The sequence below is a fragment of the Pleurodeles waltl genome, chromosome 1_1 (assembly GCF_031143425.1).
Source record: "Pleurodeles waltl isolate 20211129_DDA chromosome 1_1, aPleWal1.hap1.20221129, whole genome shotgun sequence".
Lineage (NCBI taxonomy): Eukaryota > Metazoa > Chordata > Amphibia > Caudata > Salamandridae > Pleurodeles > Pleurodeles waltl.
The window spans coordinates 565,143,943-565,164,854 of NC_090436.1; the positions used below are offsets into that span (position 1 = coordinate 565,143,943).

Here is a 20,912-nt window from a genome sequence, read left to right on the forward strand (position 1 = left end):
CTCTATTCACCGGAAATATAGAAGTTATGTAGCTGATCAACTGTTATCACTTATTACAGTTATAATGCCAGGTGCCAGCAGCCAAGGGGAAAGGCAGGAACATGGAGCATAATTAAAGCTGCAGTTTAAACAGTGAAATTAAAACCAAAGTTTTCCTTTTCCTGCTCTAGTTTTTTCTTGATGAACAGTTATCAGTAGAAAGGAGATATTTATGGCAACATGTTTATTTTTTCACACTTTATGTTTTTATAGGAAAGACAGAATCAGTGTGTTTCTACCCATTCTGAGCTACAACTTTTTACTGTGCCTTGTATTAAACTAATTATAAAATGCACTTATTTTTGCACGAGATTGATTCTATTTTTATTCTTCCTGTTTGTAAATATCCCATCTTTTTTATATGAAAGAGCAAAACACCAAAAATTAAACAAGTTTATGGGAAGGGTGTAGGTATGGCTAGGTATTCTATGGAATAAATTACCCCCCACTAAATATGTGATGGATATGGCAAGTCACCTTGAAGTTCGATGACCTTACAAAGGAGCTGGACCTTTGTCTTCTGTAGGGTCACTGAACTCCTCCGTGACTTGCAATATACTTCTAATTTATGGCAAGGGGTACTTTACCTCATGTATAACTTTAATAAAATCTACAGGGCTTGGCTAAAGCCAGACCTCAGCATTTGTGTTACAAAGAGTCTGTCTAAATCCAAAGTGCAGCCTATAAAGTGTTGCATGGTATCCCCACCCGGGTACCGTTAACATGTTAAGTGTAGTTGCTGCATTCTTTTTGAAACGCGAGGTGCGCTTCGGACCTCTTCTAGGGTACAAATCGCTAAAGAAATACCATCTGACAAGCACCAGGAGGACGGCGCGTGGCACTTGGTTTCGGGAGGCTCCACCCTTTATGTGCTGTTGAACTCCTGCTCGTTTCACTGCTCTGACAGTCAGATGGGTGCTGTATCCGCGGGATACCTGCTTAGCAGGATGGGTGGACCGGGCACATACTTCTAAGGGTACCAGGAGGAGGAGGGGAGTGAAGGGCGGGAGTGGGCGGAGCAAGAGGCGGGCTTTCATGCTGTGACACTGTGGGCGGGATCACTGACGGTCTCAGGCTCCTCCCCCGCCGTCGGACGGGAAGCGGCCGCCGGAGTCTGGGTACGACACTGGGAAGCCCTCGCCTCCTCCCCTCGGACTGTAATCTGGGATCCCCTGCACCCCATGACGCCCTGAGGTGGCACCTCACTGGGTGCACCCCTCTCTGCCCACGGGGGTCGGACAGACAACTGCAGACAACTTCCTCGAACAAGTAAGCACAGCGCCCGCCTATCAGCGTAGCTCTGACTCTGTCACTGCAGGGACCGCCTGCCCCTACCAGCTGTTCGTGACCCTAAAACTGCTGTGACCCCTTGACCCACTGCCTGCCCTGCCTCGACACCGGACCACCCTCTGCTGATGTGCCCCTCACCATCCTACTCAGAGCAGTCCCTGCTGGGACCCTCTGCTCATTTAGTGCCTACCGTTCATGGACTTGTGTCCTCCTCTCTCGTTGTGTACAGACTTATCCTTGTTGTGAGCTACTAGAGCTCTGTGACTGGACAGAGGGGAGGGGGGACCCGCCCAATTACTCTCCACTGGCCCAGCATTGACTTTTGGCGCTCGTGACACCCACCGCCATCACCACGACCATCCTCCATTACCCTGTCACTGCACATCTTCCAGTGACCTATAACTGTGGCCTGTCCCTGCTGAGACCCCCACAACCAACCACCCTCCCCTGGCACGACACTGTGGTTCCCGGTCATGCTGGTTTGGCCTATTCCTACAGTGATCTGTTGGGTATCGGGTATCTGCGTGAGCTTCGGTGGCTCTGGGTCCTCACTCGCCTCACTGTCGCTGCAATGGGGCCCCTCACGTTTCCTCCCTGCTGTGTCTCCCACCATACATTGGCCTATCCTTGCTATGACCATCATCGTGGATCGAATTATGCGGCTGTCGCTCATCATAGCCTGGCTTATCCCTGCTGTGACCCTCACCATAGACTAACCCATCTCTTCACATTTACCTTTCGTTTCTGGTTCTCATTCCCTTTCTGCACAAAGTTATCCTTTGCCGGGACCCTTATGTAAAGCTGGCCCCCCTCTGTTGTCACCCCTCGCCATATACTGACTTACCCCGCACCCTTAGACTGATCTATCACCTCTTCGACCCTCACCGTGGACTGACGTATCACCCACACTTAGGAGGACCTATCACGGCTGTGAATCACACCATAAGACTGACCTGTTCCTGCTGTGACCATCAGCACAGACTTAAGCAACTACCGTGACCCCTTAACCATGTTTTTTATGCCTTTCACTATGAGCTCTCCTTACTGTTCTAAACTGGCCTGTCCCTGCTGTCACCCCTGCCACACGCACAACACCGAAGCCGTCTCGCACGCGCATTTCCTTCCTGCAGCCGAGCACCCCTCCGAGGGAGCCGGCCCTGCACCTGTGCACCGCTCGCGCCTGCGTTTGGGTTTGTTTGGGACTGCGGAAGGCGCGCGCTGCTGTTGAGCGACATTAAAAGCCCCGAGCACTTGGTTGAAAGTAGCGGTAAAGTGAACCACGCCGCGCCCAGAGTGTGCGCGTGCCGCCCTGCCCGTCCACCGTACAATAAAGGCAGCGGCGTGACTTCTCTCCTTCCAGGCGCTGGCGGCTGAACGCTGTCGGTGTGTACCAGCGCGCCAACTTGTGGAGTCCTTCCCGCGGCCCAGAGCTCATCTTCATACACTTTGTAGGTGTCCGTGTGTCGTAACAGTATCGAGTTCAAACTAAGCGGTTACTTTGTATTGCAGCCGGTGTTTACTGATGCATCCTTCCAGTGTCTTCTTTAAACCGTCTCTCTTGAAATACTTGATTTGTAAGCATTGCAATACGATTATTTTTAAACCTATTGTCAACAGAAGAATTGAGTTGTCCAAGAAAAAGTTTGTTTCATTTTTTCAATAAGGCCTGAAAATCCTTTACTGAAACATTCCGAATGAACTGTGATTGTCTGTATGAATCGGGCTCTACCTGTTACTTTGTTTCTTTTGGTTTAAGGCGTCTGGAATGGCAAATTGTGCTCACGTGGGTATTAGTCGCTTTTTGTTGCACTCTGGACGTGCAACAAAAAGCGACTAATACCCTACGTCCCTACGTAATACCCACACCTACGTCCAGAGCACACCTATGAGTTGAGACTATCGCTCAGGGGGTTACTTCTTGGGGGGAATAACTGGATTTTCTGAACACCAGACTGTTCCTCTGTCCTCGTGGGGAGTGTCCTATTTAGTGTTTTCAGTGCTGCAACGGAAAGAGGGGTCCCTTCCATGTGTCTGTCTCACTCTAAATCTTCTGAGCCTGTGCCTAATCCTGCCTCTAGAAACCTTTCCTGTCACATCCCGTTCACAGGGACGAAGAGGGTGCATGCAGAATGTACTTTCTTTCCACGTACACGTTGTAACACCAAGAGGCATGGGCCCTTAGCACCCTCTGGATGTAACTGAGACAATCTTCCTTTTTAGGGTTTTAGTTTTTTGTTTTCTAAAAGTGTCCTCTTCCTTTACCTCCTCGGAAGTGGATATAATTTAAATGTTACGTTTGACCTATATTGTGCTATTACCATTCCTGACGAACATATTATATTCTACTTACTTTAGTAGGGTTTGGGACAACTTCATTTATCCCTTGGCTTTGTTTTCTTGGAAATCTTCAGCCAGTGGTTTGTGACATTGTCAGTCACATCTTGTGCTCAGCGTACAAGAGTACTTTGAGGTCATTGTTTTTCTATTGGTTGTTTAGGTGTGATCTACCACCCCATTAAAATGCACGAGGGATTATTTCATAGTCTGCAAATGGCTTACTGGCACTGTTGAGGAAGCGCTGACAGAAACAGTTGAAGAACGGATGCTACAGAAAAGAAAGCATTTTGTTCTCTAGCATTTATTTATCTGATGCTTTTTTTCTGAGCACTCCCCAAGTGTATAAACAAACACTGGCACATCCAGTATCATTCCGTTCAGACATTGAACTTATTGTCTTTGTCTGTGCTTGAGAACTATGACTTCAGTGAACTTTAGCTACCAGCCATGACCAATACATTAAAATAATGATGAAGTGAAAGCAGCCTTCATTACGAGGCTCCATTCCTGAGCCTCCCCACTGTTACCTCCTGTGCAAAGTGCAAGGCACATGGGGTGCTGCATGTGTCCATGCATAAGAAGGTTGTGTTAAGCCTATCAGGCTGCACCTTCCCTTACAGCTGCTGCACTGTGCCATATGATGGCTAAACCTACCTGATGATGCTGCACTCAGCAGCATAATAGTATTAATAATGTTTGTTTTACATATAAACTTGTATTGCAGGTTGACAGTGCTCTGGGTCTTCCGACAAGATTTTATATTTGCCCAGCATGTCATCAGACTTAAGACTGTGATTGCATCCTGTGGGTTGCAGGTTGTACCCAGATCATGGCAGCAAGTGTTTAACTGCCTAAAGTACTGTACAGGCATAACCCTGTTGCGGAGGTTATGATGGTGTAGCTAGACCCAGGATGGCAGGGCATGATGATGTGTGGCTGGACCAGGCATGTGATGACTGTTCCTGTGCAGATGTTGATTAATGCTGTCAAAAGAAGATGCATTTAAAATATGGTGTCAGCAACAGAGCATGTGAGTTTTTTCCTGCGCTGGAAAGCCGCATACGTGACTGCCAGAGGCTGAGACTTTTGGAAGGACTGTAGTTTTCAGCCCAGAGGCAGTTCTCTGTTGGCTTCCACTTTCTTATTAGTGTATAGTGAATTTTAGACCGTAGACACTCTTCTGCTGATTTCAGGCCTCAAGCCAGTGTGTTGATAGTTGTCAGCTACCTGAAGCACATTTTGCACCCCATCATATCTGTGTCTCAGTGTCTAAGTGCAACACGGACATTCATTCATGGGTTCCTGCTCGCTGTTCCTCTGGACTCAAGCTTCACCTCATATATGGGGTTTAATAAAGCCAAAACTGGTCTGGGGTTACCTCCGGTTGCATCTAGAGGGGACCTGGCTTGGCAGGTTAGGCTGCACGGTGGCTATAGGAACAGTCGTTTCTCTGTGGCTGGTCCCTCTCTGGAGTGGCATAGTAGGCAAAAAAAGATGGCTGGGAAAGTGGGCTGTGTGATTGTTAGTGGCTAAGACTTTCTTACAGCATTCCACTCATCACCCTTGTGTTTCCATATCGTAGCAGCACCTTTTCATATGTGGCTGTCGATGATGGTACAAAGGTGTACCTGGACATAAAAGGCAGTATCAAGGGACCTGATGACAGGAACAGGGAATATGAGGTTATAAGTTAGACATGGTGGCAGTACATGGGTAAGTGAGGCAGTGCATTGGGTTGCGAGGCATTACCTGGCCACAGGAGCCTCGCCTATCAATAATACCTCGTGCCTCGGTATAAGAGGCTCAACCTTTGCTTTAGATGAATATAAACTGGTAGATGAGGCTATCTGTTTATTGTGAAGGGTGTTATTGGCCATATGATGTTGCATCTTTATACATATCTATTAGGATTGCTTTGGTTTAACTTACTTGGAAGGTTCAAGATCTGCACTTTTGTGAAGGAAGGTGCGATTTGCTGTCTCTGCAGTGAAAGGAAGGCAAGCAGTAAAGCATAAACACTATTCTGTTAACCCACAGCTCTTCCATTATTTTGTTTTTAGAAAGGGAGCATATTCGTGTAAAAAATAGCCCTCACCCTCCTTGTTCCAGTTTCGTACGGAAAAAACAGGCAAGCACCACTGGTAGTCTTGTTATCTTTGGATACTTCACACCCATCCTTCTTTTAAACAGTCACTCGTCTCAAATATGTAATTGTCACATTACTGTATACTTTATTTTGAGAAAATATGTTAGAATCCATTCAGATTGAGATTTGACAATTGACTCTTCACTAATACCTCAAATGTCTTGCTTTCTGTTACTGTCTAATTTTGGGAGCTGTCATTTTTTTCTGTTTGGAGGGGGAGAAAGGGACCTCATAAAATTAAATATCTGGAGCAGGCTGCTCCAGTGAGTAGCTAGTGAGCTACTAGTAGCTCTCCCGCTACTTGCAAGTAGCTCTTCTACGTGCAGCCCAGTCTATTTAATTAGAAGCTTTTGCTTGGTTGAATTAACATGTTTAAAAATTGAAAAGTTTGTATTCAAGATGAAAATGTGTGTATTTTCAGGACTCATAGGTGATGTTTGAGGAAAAATGGTTGACTTTGTAAAAATCATGTGGCTTCTAAGAGAATTTATACAAAAAATGTTACATTGGTACCAGGTGCATTACAGCCATGGTTGTTATGTATGCCTCATTCTGAGGCATCCTTAATTGAGAACACATATTTACGTTACTGTAGGAGTCAGTAAGGCGGTCACTGCTGGCAATCTTGCATGGAGTGGACAATAATGTTATCTTTTCTGATATGCCCACTATTACAACAGTAGTAATGGTAGCTTGGGATGATACAGAATTGTACAGATGTAGTTCTTATTACAAAAATGCTGGAGACCCCTGATCTGGAGACTCCTAGGTTTTAAGATGCTACATTTATAAATTGGCAATTTGTCCCTGAAAATGATTTTCAAAATGCTCATAAACCTAGGGTGTGAAACCTCTACTGTGGCCCTGATTCTACCACCAAGTTAGAGTTGAGAAAACCGAAAATGCTGGTGCGTCTCTACAAACTCACAGATTTGAAGTTATTCACAAAAACATGTACAGGTAGTTACCAATAGGCACAGAATAGTGTCACTCAAATCTTTATCCTTGTAAGGCTGTTTCATTATTCAATGTGAAAAAATCTGTGTATAGACACATTTTTAGAACTTAGAGAAATTGCACCAGCGTCTCTTAAAAATAGAATGATGCCCTCGGGGCAGTTTCCAGGCATAATTATATTGTCATTGCACCTTTTTCACAAATAAAGGTGGCCATGGAATTAGAGAGGAAATAGTCTTTGAGAATTTGCGTGAACAGCCACCAAGCTTGGACTTTGCCACTGTTCCCTGATGGTACTCATGTCACCATCACCAGGGCCCATACATGCTCCCATCTCTTTACTAAATATGTAACTGTCATAATCTGTTCATTTGGTGGATTTTCGAAAGTTGTGAGTTATACAAACACCCTTAAATATTCACACGTCATGAGTCTGTAAACTCTGATCTGTCATCTGCTGGTGCATACCACACATCTATACTTGACTTTAATTCGTGAAAAGATGTCATGATCAATTTCCGTGGCTCGGTTTGCACAAAGTGCATATGGTTCCATTAATTATGTCTTGGAGTATATTTTTAACCTGCATGTTCGTTGGCCCAGAAACATTGGATTTGTATCCAATTTGGCATTTTCAGTTTGATGCATACTGATTGTTTTTCTCTAAACTGAAAACAAATGCTGCTTGTTTTTCCCTCTTTTGCTTTGTTGAAAGCTGTGAAGTGGTTACTAACTCTTGCAGAGTCATTCAGTGGGTGACACCATTCAACATTAAAGCCTTGAAAAATGAATGAACTATCACAAGGAGCTAATTTTAAAACTGACTCACAGCTGTTGTTTCTTTCTGCACATTCTGTGCTTGTTTTTATTAGATTTAGCAGTTTCCACAGGGTGCATTGCGGTGATGGGAAGCCAAGAGCTCCATCTCTGGCGGAAGAATGCAGGTGATATTGCCCCTACCCGCCATTTAAATACGAATTGACAAAGCTAATAGCTCTTGCCCATGAAACCTATTGGCTTTGTCATTGCTTGTTTTTCCCCTCTAGATGGCTGCAGAGGTTGCACACACTGATAGCTTTGAATGAATGTTCCTTTCTATATATATAAAAAAAAAAACTATAAAATAAAAATATAGCAGCCCTGCATGCATTCTAGGCATCCTTAAAATATAAGCAATGTTTTTTTGTCTTATACTTTAAAAGGTATTTAAAGAAGGACAAGTCGAATGCCCATGTACCCAATCTTTTTAAAATGGCGTTTGTGTGCTTCAATTAGGAGTAGTCAGCGGTAGTAGCTTTTATTCATGACTGGCTCTTTAGCACCCCAAACACTGCCCTGGTTATTGTAAGTCTCAATGCTCTTCAAAGCAATGATTGTCATTTTTAGGTCTTGCCTGCCAGACAACTTTGAGCTATCTGGATAAGATAGACATTTTGTGGGCTAAACCAAGAGCTTAAATTGGGCTTAGAGTGCTATTATTTACATTTGTTTGCTTTGTATTAAGTGGCTTTCCTTACTTTTCCTTCCAATTCTTTTCTTTGCTCGTCTCGTAGAGCATATCCACTTTACCATCCTTTTGATTGGTTGACTTATATCCTTCCGCTGCTCATTTTTGGTAACCGTTTTTTTCTTTTTCGTTAAACACCCCATGAGAGTCCCATATATTACTCCTTCCTCATGAGCATCTCTCCCTGCCAAATATCCATGCTTCGTGTTGCTCTCTACCAGGTATGCTGCTCTTCCCTTCCTTCCCCTCAGTAGTTAATTTTTATTCTGAGCCTCCATTCTGTCTATTGCTTTCCACTGCCCCACTCCTCCCCTGTTCCCCCGCCTCACTCCAGCATTTAAATATATTGTAACCTAATTTATTTTTGTAAAGTTTCATTTTTCAGAGGGCCTGGTAGCTGATTGGAAGGTGGTGGTTAGTAGTATGGCCTATGTGGAAGGTGTTTAGGTGCGATGTAGGATGGCCAGAGTTGTGTTCTTTTTGTATTTGGTCACTGTGTCTTGTGTAATGAGGTGAAAAATGAATGAGTGTAAAGCATTTTAGTGTTTGGATGTAAGGGCATGGGGATGCCGTGAGCTGTATGTGGTGGGTGGTTTGGTGTCATGAGTTATTGGCAGAGTGTTTTGCTGCCATGAGTTAGTGGCAGAGGCAGTTCATACCAAGTGGCTGCAAATGTGTAGCTACATTTATGAGTGAAGCAGAGATCAAGAAAATGAAAAACTGCTCGTGCTTAATTTCCTTGAGGCAGATTTGCTTCCAGTTCCAAGGTGGGCACCCTACTGAGATTTGTGGCATGCATCTTATATTAGCTGAAGAACCAGCCTGGTTGCACTGGAAGCCGTGGATACAGTGAAACCCCAGGAAGCTGGGTGCCAAATTTCCATGGCACGTATCAGAGCTTTTTGAGCTGAGGACCCCTCAGCCCACCCAGTCCTGAGGCAGTAACACACAATCACTTCCAGGCATGTACATGACATGCTGCGGGTCATCAGACCTTGAAGTACTGACTAATTTCCTTATGTTTTCTTCAGAGGGTGTCTGTCACTCTAGTGTGTAAAAGCCACCATATGTGGTAGATTGTGCTGTAAATGAATTGTTTAGCAACATTTCTGAAACCAGAAGTATTTTAGAGGATGTTGTTGAATCTCCCTTGCCCCCAAGAGACGGTCAAACTTCCTTCTTCTGAACATTGTGGGCTGTTATTAAAACATTTGTTTGAGCTCTCAGTGCCACCGTGGGAGAAAGTTTATAAATAACTTTCATTGGCTTGTTCTTTTTATCTCGATGTTCTGTGAACAGGAACACTCGCTCAAAATGAAAACACATGATTTAATGAGGGAAAATGGTCAATTGTGCCTTCTTTTTTCTTAGTAATGTTATGCCCCCTACCATGTCAATTCTTTCCCTCTAGACACAATCTGCAGCACAAGGCTGATTGAAATTGCAAATTAAAGGTGATCTATTGCTAAAACATCTTTCTAAACATTACATGTTTCCTTTTTTGTATCAATACTTTAATCAATTACATTTGAAACCAAACGTAGTGCGCTTCATAAAAGTGCTTGCACTTAATAGTAGCACCAGCTACAAATACCACTGAACTTATCATGTGGCTAAAAACGGTAGACAGGTTCTTCTGGGCTCTTTGCGGGCTTGGCAACTCTATAATGTGGTATAAAAAAAAAAAGCAGAACTGGTGCACACAGGTAGGGAAGCGTGTGAAACATTTAAGTAGACCTGCAGTTGTGAGGATTCACCTGACAAAGGAGTACTAACGCAAGTATTCATAAGCACATCCCCACTGGCATAGGCATAAAAGATGCTGTGAAAGTTAGCATTGTAAGAATAAATTACTCCAAAAGAACAAACATTTGCAATGCAATAGGTCTCACATATTTCAAACAAGTTAATTGTCATCTTTTGACAACACCGTATACGAGCAAAAAAAAAAAACATGAATGCAAACTGAGAAAAGATGACTTAACAAAATAAAAGAAAGTTAGATTTATAAAATAAAACTTTGCAATTTTGTTTGTCCTGCTGGGCTAGTTTTTGCCAGTCACAAGCCTTCTGTTTGGGGGGCACTGGAAGTTGGAACAAAATAGTTCCTCAATCATGTTGGGAGCTGCGGACGGGCACTAATTATGTTGAAATCAATTAGTGCTTGATCACTGATCCACACAGAGAATCCAAAGTGATGCTAGGCGTGCCTTGAGGAATTAGGAGGCTGAAAAGAAGAGTGCTACGCAAACCAACAAATGGTGAGCGACAGGTGGGTTCTAAGCCCTTTACTGAACACAACAGGGACTCGCATGCGAGATGCATGCACTCACAGGCTCAACCCCAAAAAACGCAATGCTGTAAAGCAAGCCTGCAGTCTAATGCTGTGCAATGGACCAAGACTGCATATTTTTACACATAATTGAAAGTATTTTAAGATGTACACAGAAATCCCCTAGCAACTGGCAGTACAATTAAAACATGCTAATACTAATTTAGAAACGTCAACAAAACCAAATGCTGAAGTTGCCCAGTTTGTTTAAATTTGGCACTTCATTTATATTTAATTATGCGTTGGGCATGTGTTACTGCTGAGACAGTGGGGGTCACAGTGGACCACACAGTTGCAGGGTCGAAGGCAGTGGTGGAGAGACACCATCAAATATGAACATGGACCAAAGGTCATTATTGCCTGCTGGGGAAGATGTTGTACGGGGGCACCTACATTCCCTTTCAGTCAGTTTCTTGTTTCTTCTTATGACTCTTCATTGTAAAAAGACATGATGCAGTCCATTGTAGTTTAAAAAAAAAAAAACCTGCGGTGGTCTGGTAATTCATTTCAACCACTTATTTGAATAGATTCTTTTGAGGTGTAGATAAAGGCCCAGTGTAAGTACCAGTTGTTGGGATGGAAATGTTTCCTCCCTGGTATACAGTAGTGTTCCTCTGTCGTGAGTGCCCAACTATGAATATCTGGTGTTTTTTTTATTGTTGGCCATAGCCTCACTCTAATCTAGTATAGGCACAGAGGCCCAGGCTGTACATTAACATGAGTGAGGTCAGAGTCTCTCTCTCCTCCTGAAATTTCCTCAGTACCCTGGGGAGTGGGGGAATAGGAGGGAAGCATACAGTAGAACTCAAGGCCACAATAAAAATAAATCATCCATTCTCCATTTTTGAGAACAGGGAAGCCAAGTGTTTTCCTTGGTTGTGTAGGCCTAGCCAAATGATCCCAAACTGCTGTGTTATAATCTGAAAGTTTTGTCTGGCCAGAATGAAACACTGGTAAACCCTGCTGAAATGATCTGCCACCTGGTGTTTTTGACGAAGAATGAAAGCTGTCTTGAAAGAAAACTGATTCTTTTCTGCCCAGGTAAATATCATCTGGGCCAGCTGAACCAGTAGATGACAGCTTGCACTCACTTCTCGAGTACTATACAACTGCCATGAGTATAGCTGTGCTTGGAGGAGTATGAGGGACACTTCTTTGCAAGTGTTCTGGTACTAGCCACCAGGCTAGGGAACCGTAGACTGCTGCAGTCACAGGATGTGAACATCTACATTTCGAGAAGTTGGAGTCCAGAGACTGAGTAGATCATCAGAGGCTTGATATTAGCGAGTTTAAGGTAGTACCTCAGTCATGGCTGCTGTAAAACCATAGATTCTTAATAATTCCGTTGCTGAAGCAAAAGGGACAAACACTGGATGGGGCAGGTGTTCTTGGGGACAGAAACATCTGTTTTTTTAGAAGAAAAACTGTTGCCTGTCTGATTCTGAAAAGTTCTCCAATACATTGTAGATATTGGGCTCAAATCAGAGGTGTCTTTTTGTAATTCAATAAGAACCCCTATTCCGTAAGGCAGTTGCACACTCTCTATGTGTTGCTTTCCAGCCATCCAAGTGAGGGAACAATTGAATACCCTCAAAATGTCAACATGGTACCACTGGTGGCAGTACCACTGTAAATGCTCTTGGTGCAGAGGAAAGCCTGAAGGAGAGGACTTTGAATTGGAAGTGAAGGTTCCCACTGCAAGCCTGTTTTAATTCCGGATGGATTGCTATATGGAAATAAGTACCAGAAAGTCTCCTGGAGCTGTTAAGGGAATTGCTGCCTGTATTGTCAACTTCTTGAGAGCGATGTGGCTTATAAATATGTTCAGTCCTTTCAAGTCTAAGCCGGGTTGATAATGCCTTTTTGGTTTGGAGGACAGGATGGGGGATGGGGCCTGAATAGAACTCCTTGCTGCATTGTTCTTGGTGAACAGGACTATGGCCTGTTGGTCTAACAAGGAAGCCATTCCTTTCTATTAAGCCTGAGCTTTTTCTGGATCTTGTGAGAATAGTTTCTGAAATATGGTTCTTCAGGAGGAGAACTGAACTCTGTAGAATACCCGTTTTTTTATTTTACAATGTTGGGGGCCCACTTGTCCTGAACTACCAGACAAATTCATTGTAACACATCTATGTCTGCCCCTTACTTCCCTTGTGTAGTTGGGAATTAGACTGCTGCTGTTCCTGTAATTGAGACTAGGATTTTCCAGTCAGCACAGCCTCCTGCCTCTGACTCAACTTCAAAAGAGACAGAGAGTCTTGAGATCTATTAGGTAGGTTTTTCAGAGCAAAAGATTGTAACCTGAACCCACTGCAGAAAAGTTTAACAATTTTCCTTTCTTCTGCAGGTTTCTGAATTGGATCAATTAATTCATACCCGACTAACATTTGCTCCCAGAATCGAACGTGATTGATCAGTAACCACTGACGTCCTTTGAACTTTCACAGTTTCATGCATAGGTGTCTTTTCACATAGACCATAGGAGGTTGAAAGTTATATCAGATAAGAAACAGGGAAGTAATTCCATGGATCCTAGTAACTGTGAGAACGTTTCTCCGTGTAAAGTATAAAAAATTGTTTAAAAATATATTATTGTTGTTTATAATGTGTAAGCAGAATATATAATAGCCCAGATTGAAAGATGTAAGTTTAAAAAGAATGTTTTAGTGACTGTTAGACTTTTCATCCTTGGCGTGGTCTCCCTTAACTTTTTGCCTCTGTTCCCCAGGTTGTTGATGTGTGCTGGACTCTGATTTTGCTGTTTTTGTTACTCTGGGCACTTTACCACTGCTAACCAGTGCTAATTTGCAAGTGCTCCTTCACAAAATGTGTATGTGATTGGTTTATCCATGATTGGCATATTTGATTTACTAGTAAGTCCCTAGTAAAGTGCCCTAGAGGTGCCAGGGCCTGTAAATCAAATGCTACTAGTGGGCCTGCAGCACTGGTTGTGCCACCCACATAAGTAGCTCTGCAATCATGACTCTGACCTGCCATTGCAGTGTCTGTGTGTGCAGTTTTACCTGTAAATTCGACTTGGCAAGTGTACCCACTTGCCAGGCCTAAACCTTCCCTTTTCTTACATGTCAGACACCCCCAAGGTAGGCCCTAGGTAGCCCCAAGGGCAGGTGCAGTGTATGGTTAAGGTAGGACATATAATAATGTGTTTTATATGTCCTGACAGTGAAAAAAAATTGCTAAATTCGTTTTTCACTGTTGCAAGGCCTGTCCCTCTCATAGGTTAACATGGGGGCTACCTTTAAATCTGATTAAAGTGTAGATTCCCTTTGGGAGCGGACGGACATGGGGAGTTTGGGGTCTCTGAGCTCACAATTTAAAAATACATCTTTTAGTAAAGTTGATTTTAAGATTGTGCGTTTGAAAATGCCACTTTTAGAAAGTGAGCATTTTCTTGCTTATACCATTTCTGTGACTCTGCCTGTTTGTGGATTCCCTGTCTGGGTCAGTTTGACAGTTGGGCTGGTTGCACCTCACACTAGACAATGACACAAAGGGAGCTGGGGTGTAGCCTGCATATCCTGATGAACCATCTGTGCTAGGAGGAAGGAGAGGAGTGGTCACTCGCACCTGAAAGGGCTGTGCCTGCCCTCACACAATGCAGTCTCCAACCCCCTGGTGAGTGTCTGGGGCCTGGCCTGGGCAAGGCAGGATTTCACATTCACTAGAGACTTTGCTTTGAAGTAGGCCTACTTCAAAGCAGAAATTGGGTATAAGAAGGGCACCCAAAACCACAGACTTTAGATCACTTCTGCCTGGGGAAGAGCTGAGGAGAAGTGCTGCCCTGCCTGTGACTGTGCTTTGTGGAGCTATCCTGCAGTGCTGCTTCTGCCGGAGTAAGAGGGCAAAGACTGGACTTTGTGTGCCTTCCATCTTGTGAAGAAATCTCCAAGGGCTTGATTTAGAGCTTGCCTCCTGTTGTTTGAAGTCTCAGGGACAGCAAAGACTTCTCTCTGCTAGCACCTGGAGTCTCTGGAGGGACTCCTGCTCTGACAAGTGGTGCCCTATCCAGATCCTGGGCCCTTGGAAGGAAAGCTGGTGGAAATCCAAGGAAATCGACTTCGGACAACTTCGGACCAATGCCGCTGCTGAATCCGGTGACGCCGCCTGCACCCAACGCCGTGACCTTCGCTGGAACGCGACGATCTTCGCAGGCCCGATGCCACTGCAGCCCCGCTGAAGTCCGCGGCTCTGTGGAAGTCGCCGCACCACGTTGTGACCGACGCCGCTCGAAGTGCACCGATTCAACATTTTGCACTGACTCCGCGATCCCCGACTTCGCGCATCGACTTGTTTTCACTCTTCACCAAAGATACTGTACTTGGGGGTCTACGCGACTCCGTGTCCGGCGCCGCTGGTGTCTTGTTGGGAACGACTCCGTCACTACGCCGTGTTAACACCTCATCCAAGCATTTTGTGTTTCTAAGCACTATTTTTGAGTTGAATCTTTAAAAATTCATAACTTGACTTGTGTATGTCGGATTTTTGTCGTTTTGGTCTTGTTTTGTTTAGATAAATATTTCCTCTTTTTCTAAACTGATGTTGTCATTTTGTAGTGTTTTCATTAAGTTACTGTGTGTGTTGGTACAAATACTTTACACCTAGAACTCTGAAGTTAAGCCTACTGCTCTGCCAAGCTACCAAGGGGGTAAGCAGGGGTTAGCTGAGGGTGATTCTCTTTTACCCTGACTAGAGTGAGGGTCCTTGCTTGAACAGGGGGTAACCTGACTGTCAACCAAAGACCCCATTTCTAACAGTTACCATTCAACTTTCTTCTAAATTGAACCTAGTAAAACGCTGCCTCCGATGCCAGTGATGAAGAGGATGCTGTGCAAGCCAAAACAATGTTGAAGTTTGGGGCTTGTGGAAAATCCAAGTCTGTCAACTTCTGCCGCTCATTGAGGTATCAGTTTCATCACTGCCCTTCCATTCTTTAATAAGAGACCTGTATATATTTGATGTACAGGGAGGGAGTTTCATATTGGGCATACATATTCAGGCTACTGAAATCACAATTATTCCTTGATAATCAAAACACTTCTTATAATTGAGGGCTCTGAACATACTTTATTTTGCTAAAGGATCTTGTTCATCATCACTAATGGCACCAGCAACAAATTAGGTTCTTGAGTTGAACGTTTTGCATGTGAAGGTTCCACATATGACATAGTAACCATAGAAGTATCAAAAAACAAGGACATTAATGATTGGGGTAAGGGTTATAAGTAGAAGGGGTGGAGCAAAATCAAAAGTTAAGACTGGCTAAAATAACTTTCTTCCCAACAGTTTTGTATTAGGTAATTTGTCTCAAGGTGAAACTCATCACAAAGAAAGGATTAGGAAGAGGAAGATGGATGAGGAGATATTTAATCTATGTAGCTTGGCTAGTAACATCTAAAATCAGTTGCCACTGTATGGAGCGATAATTCTTGCTGAGTTTAGTTAACCTGTTGGGTCTAAGATCCAGCAGGCCCAACAGCACATGCTATGCAGGGAAGCAAGCATAAACCTTTGATAATTCTTATATTAAAAGTGCTAGACATGCCATCTTTAGGGTGGTCTTCCCCAAAAAATGTTGACTTCATCCTCCCATTTTTGCTGATCTCGTTTTTGTTGGCCTTTGGATTCTGTGTACGTTGCCAGTTCTCACCAGTGCTAAAGTGGTTGGGCTCTCTCCATCAAACATGGTGAAATAGGCTTACACCCAATTGACACTTTTAATTTACTGGTTCATGCCTGGTAAAGTGGTACCCTTATGTACCCAGGACCTGTAAATTAAATGTTGCTAGTGAACATGCAGCACCACTCCTTGTGCCACCCATTTCAGAAGCATTTTGACCTGGTAAAATACAACTTTTGCCAGGTCTAGACCTGCCTGTCTAATACATATAAATCAGCCCAGGGTAGACACTAAGCAGGCTTAGGGCAGGGTGCTGTGTATTTAAAGTGTGGGACATGTAATTTTTACTTTTACGTATCCTGGGAGTGAAAACTCTTAAATTTGTTTTCCACTATTGCAAAGTCTACCTCCCCAAAGAATAATATTTGGTTACTTTATTGCATTTAATAAATGGTAACGGTCAATGGGTAGCAGGTAGGAAAGTCAGATTTGGTCTCTAAAGAACTATAATTTACAACCCTCTTTAATGATAAAGTCTGATTTTAAGTCACAATTCTGAAAATGCCACATTTATAAAGTTGGCATTTTCTTGTCTCAACCCTTTGCAGCCTGTATCCTGGAACACATGACTAGGTATAGCTGGCAGTTGCTCTTTATGTATTACTTCCAAACAGTAAGGCATAAGGGGAATAGATGTTGGTAGGATGGGCCATCTCTGACTTTGTAGGGGGCTGTGCTGTCATCTACCACACTTGCACATCACAAAGACTCTGCCTCAGCACACTCACAAAGGGTTTCACACTAGTCTTTTATGCCACATACAAACTGGGGTCACAGCAGAGAGGCAAGAAATTGCAGACACCTTTGTGATGGGAGACCTCTCCCACTTTAAAATGGCACTGGGATAAATAGTGGACCTTCAGGCCCAACTCTTCAAAACAGTTCTGGACCTGTCGAAGACTCGTAAGAAGGACTGCTGTGCTGCTGCTGTGGCAAGGACTGCCCTGCTGCCATTCTACTCTACTGCCCTGCTGTCTGAGTGAGAAGGACTGGACCTGCCTCTTTAACTCAGAACCACCAGAGTGATTCCAAGAGTTAGTTTGCTGACCTCCTGATCAGAGCCTTGGGGACAGAAAAGACTCCAACTATCTTTAACCCTGCACCTGGATTCTGCTTGCTGTGAAACCTAACACCCTAAGTGGTTCTTCTCCAGTTCTGGACCTTTAGAAGTGGGGCTAAAGGTACTCTACCAGCCCAGTTGTGGTCTTCTCTGAACCAATGCATGCAGTGCCAACCCAATGCAGTGCCTCATCAGAACCTATGGTGTGCAATGCACCTTCGATGCAGACCTTGCATTGGTTCTCGGGCCCATTGCTGTATGGCCCAATGCTCCACAACCAGGATTTAAACTTATTTCTCAGTGGAACTAACTTGCTCCCTGTATTCAGCCCACTCTCCATCATGGTTAGCCTGAACTGTGCTTTTGAACACTATTTTCACCTACATTTTAACATTGCATGTCTACTATTTGAATTTTTGTAGTTTTGGTGTCAATTTATTAAAATGTACTATAAATTAGTTTGGGATTTTTCTTGTGTTGTGTTTTCACTTTGTTGCTGTTTGTGTGCTGCATAATCACTTTACATATTGCTTCTAAGTTAAGTCTGACTGCTTTGTGTTGAGCTACCAGAGATTTAAGCTCAATTTAATTTAGTGACTTTAGTGGTTCATTCTGAAGGAAATTGTGACTGTTGCTTGAAGAATGCTCACACCCACCTCAAATCAACACCCCAATGTCTTACATAAAGTACTAAAAGTAAGGGAAAAAATAAGTATAAATGAGAAGTAAAACTATTTCAGAATTTTAGAAAATAGACACTAGGAGGTAAATTCACCAGTCAAGTTACCTATGGCACCCGAAACTCTGATGAAAGCTCAACCTGGGTGTCTTCAACACAAGGGTACTGTATTGTATTATATGAGAATATGTATGAGATACCCTACTACCTTCCTTTGTAGGTTAATATGTAGAGCTTTTTATGCAATTACGTAGTTGATAGCAATCTATAAGCTTGATAGGTAGTTGAATGTCCACTGGCTAGAGGACACCCTTGTAAACTGTAAAACTATGATTATAATCCCTTCAATGCACTAACACCAGAATCCAATGATATACTTATAATTTTGTAGTCCGCCTTTGCAACATTGAAAACATGGTAGGTGAAGTCTGTCAATGATTCAAAGATTCTTCTAGCAGAACTAGGGAGCATAGGAGCAGAGGTAATGATGCAACCATGGCATGTGACCTCCCACTGGGACAGCTTCACCAACTGTCACTGGAGTGAACGAAACAACAGATGCAGGGCATAAGGTGCCAACCAAAGCATTTGACAGCTGGACATTTTAGAGCATTGAAGTCAGTGGGTGCAATATGGAAGCACTTAGGTGCTTGTCCAAATGTTCCACAATGTGAGAGTACTAGGACGATGGGCTTGGCATGCCTAAAAGTCTGGCATTCATATTGGCTTCTTGAAGGCTTGCTATCTCTATTGAAGCAACTTATAGTAAGACAGATATTCCTGATTATTTGAAGATTATGAAAGGATTTCCAATGTACCAAGTTGCACAGGACAATTGTTGATGATATACTTTTAGTCAGGGAGGTCAGAACATCTAGGAAAGTCTTGGTCCCAAGATAGACTTGCCTAGTGCCGAAGAGGTCCCCAAATCCTGGTAAACCGTTCATTTACCCAGGACTGCTCCAGCTTACTTTGATTTGTGTGCTAGAATGCGCCAAGAACATAGCCATCTACTTTTATATGACAGACAATGGAAGAACCCACCAATTACTGAAATAGGAGGACACCCGTCACACGTAGAAGGATGCATGCTTGCTCTTGTGACTATCAACATGTGCAGACATGGTTTTAGAGTGACTAATTTATTAATGGATTCAGTGTGCTCAAATATCAGCAAGTGGATGCTGTTGCAAAAGAGTAGGAAACAACCATCTTATCACCTGAGAGGACATCTTCAAACATCTCAATAGACAGAAAAAGGTAGCTAAAAAAAATAAAGAGATTGTTTAAAAACGGGTCTGTGCTGATAGAGGGTGGCATGCTCCAACAATGCTTAACCTGAGAAAAATTAGACTGATAGCAGTATGTCTGGTATACGAAAGATGATGGGAAGAATGCTTGTGATAAGTGCAACTACTGGCAGTTGCTCAGGGTAGCATTGTAAGCCATTGTTTATTTTCCCACCATACCAGCTCAGTTATCTGGTGCATATGCTGAAACTAGACCTGTCTCTGGCAATGGCCAAGTCCAGAAATGGTTCTGTAAGCAGAAGAAGCAAACCAACCATGTCTTGCTTCTACTGACAATGGTCTGCCTGACCATGTCCTTGGTTGGCAATCTGAAGTGGTGGTGGCAGTGTACAAACTTTTGTGAATTAGTATTCCTGACTAAACCTTTTTGTCTGTGTCTGAAAAGTGTGTGGCCTATTGACCACATTCAATTGAAAGTTCTGCTTCATTGTAATGGTCCTATCCTTGCGCTAACAAGCTACATGCATTTCAAGTGCATTTGGACAGTGTATATGTGTGGCACAGACATGGCAGTGGGACTGTATGCAATGCAAAAATATTTGGTGGGATCTATTTCAGATGGCCCCTCATTCACCATGTCCAAATATGGAGGACAGATATAACTTGCGTCAACAGAGGAAGTGTATTGGTTGTATTCGAGACAGGGCTAACCTTAGTAATTATCTGAGGATCTTTTGGTAAGGGATTGCAGCTTTGATTTTCTTGAGCCTTACCATTTGGCAGATTATGCGGACATCAATTTATTGTTACTTGGTCAGAGAATGACTAGGCCTGGTGACATCAGAGTATGCTTTGCTTCATATTTGGTGGCATCTACTCACCTGCATTGAAGGTCCAGCTTCTCTCTTTCTCTAGTGGACCACTTCAGGCGTCCGGTTGACAGGTAGACCTAGACAGGGCTAGCGTTTGTGAGATAAGGTCTCTAGGCTGTGTGTCGTTGGTAGGTGAGGCTTCTGGTCTAAGAATCTCTGGTAGGTATGGTTTCAGCAAGAGCTGAGTTCCCACTTTAGCAGCCACTGGTTCCTTTTGGTTGGACTGCCCTTTGTTAGTGGCAGAACCAATCCTCTGACTGTAGATGTTGTTAGTGGCATTTCTTCTCACAGTTCACCAGTAGAATTGCACTCAGGAAGACTGGATTACCTCTTGCAGCGCAAGCTAATCCAGACGAGACTGTCACCAGATAGTGAGCTTCTTCAGGTAGTCCCACACATCGGAAGCAAAGCTGGCCTTGTCCTCCTAGATAATCTCTCCTCCTGCAGAGCAGGCATGTTCCTTCCCTATGAGCCGGCAGGCTTCTGGGTGCTAGTTAGACTTCAGCAAGATACTTGCCATAAATCTCCCAGGTTTTGGGAAGCATCTTTCCAAAGTCCTATGCATGGGGCACATCTTATTTTCCTCTGCTTTACTCCATTTGAATACTGCCTTATTCAACTCCTGGTTTTGCATTTCCTCCTCATAATCCGCAGTCAATTTTGTCCTGTCCTTGTAATGCATCCCAGCCCGTTAGTTTCATATATTAGATTTAGTCATTTCTCTTCTGTTTTACTCACAAAATAA

At 43.5% G+C, this 20,912-nt stretch overlaps 1 protein-coding gene across 14 annotated transcripts in view; it reads left to right on the plus strand.

The window, feature by feature from the left end:
- Positions 1 to 1,102: 1,102 nt before the first annotated feature.
- The window catches only part of PAM (peptidylglycine alpha-amidating monooxygenase), a 1,007,326-nt gene continuing 987,516 nt past the window's right edge, over positions 1,103 to 20,912 (plus strand). For 9 of the 14 annotated variants that reach the window (XM_069226060.1, XM_069226139.1, XM_069226077.1 and 6 more), the window contains exon 1: positions 1,112 to 1,308. The gene's annotated coding sequence lies outside the window, so the exon portion shown is untranslated. Of the gene's footprint in view, positions 1,309 to 20,912 lie in introns of all 14 variants that reach the window. The other 5 variants (XM_069226162.1, XM_069226148.1, XM_069226093.1 and 2 more) reach the window with 5 other exon arrangements.